The sequence below is a fragment of the Suricata suricatta genome, chromosome 1 (genome assembly GCF_006229205.1).
Source record: "Suricata suricatta isolate VVHF042 chromosome 1, meerkat_22Aug2017_6uvM2_HiC, whole genome shotgun sequence".
Classification (NCBI taxonomy): domain Eukaryota; kingdom Metazoa; phylum Chordata; class Mammalia; order Carnivora; family Herpestidae; genus Suricata; species Suricata suricatta.
In genome coordinates this window covers 5,046,478-5,047,868 of record NC_043700.1, presented here as the reverse complement: position 1 = coordinate 5,047,868, position 1,391 = coordinate 5,046,478, and positions in this window count along the sequence as shown.

Here is a 1,391-nt window from a genome sequence, read left to right as displayed (position 1 = left end):
GCTCTTTGTTCCTATCTTGTTTGATTTTACTCTTTGCTCCTGTGGACCTGGTTGGGTTTTGATCTTAGTCCCAAGCGGGGCCGTTACCCCTGGGGTAGCCTCCGGGATCTCCCAGGCGTCTGGGACATGAGGAGAGAGCTGTCCCAGTTTGTCTTTGCCGGAGTCTCTGTGCACTCCACAGCCTTGTCTATCAACTCCAAATCTAGGCGTTTTTACTCAGCGCCATGGAGTCTCACTCTGCACTCGCGAGCAGAATCCCTCACCAAAGACCAGCCATGAATTCCCATGGGTCACAAATGCCGACTGGCTCGGCCCCTGGGCCTCACACCTTGCCTATTTAGCAAGACCGCCATGCTGCCTGGTATCCAACAGACTGTCACCTCCCAGAGCAGAGTGCACGGAGGGTAGAATGCTGGGCGGCCGTGACACTAACCTCTGGCCTGTCTCATCTATCAAGGACCCTGCCGATCACTGATTGCTGCTAGGTGTATCAAAGCTGCTGCACGTGTACGGTCTAGTTCGAGAGTCATTTTGGTGGGACAGCAATTCTCACCTCGCCAACCTATCATGGCTAGAAGGGAAGTCCCTGGATACATTTCTTTTATTGTGACTGTTTTGCTCCTAAAATGCAAACGTCTTTAACTTGAGTATGAGATGAAGTTCAAATTAACACACATAGGCCTCTTTATAGTAAAAATATCTAAGGTCATCTGATGTTAAGCTGCTAACCGGGTCCCCAAACTATTATTTCTAAATAAGAAATACACATCATGTTCATTAATGGTGGGATTATCACCCCTTGATAAATGTTTTATCTCTAATTGCAACTTTTCTGGCACAGCGCATGACAAACTCCGTTTTCCCACGGATACTCTGCTGTATAGTATGCCGAATGCCTACTGAACCAGTAATCACACTACTACGGAAGTGAAAATGTTCTGGAAGTAGAGTTATGGAGAAGGCCCATCAATCACTGCTGCATTTTATGGACGTGTATCCCAGATTTCCCCAGGGCCTTATCTACAACAATAACAACAAAAATCTATTTAAAAAAATCAGAATCAGTATACTTAAATATTAATATAGTCTCAATCCAGTATCACTTGATCTTCGTTTCCCAGAGGTGCTATAACACCAATTTACGCTCTGACACTAACGGAGGTGAGAAGCCCACAATCCAGGTGTCAGAGGCTCTAGGGAAGAACCTTTCCTACATCTGGGCTTACTTCTGCTGGTTGCTGACATTCCTTGGCAGTCTGTGGCTTGTGGCTGGACCACTCCACACTCTGCCCTCTCTGTCACATGCCCTTCATTCTTGTGCATTCCCTCTTTGTTTTCTGTGTCCCAATTTTTTCTTATAGGGATACCAGTCACTGGATTTAACCCCCCCC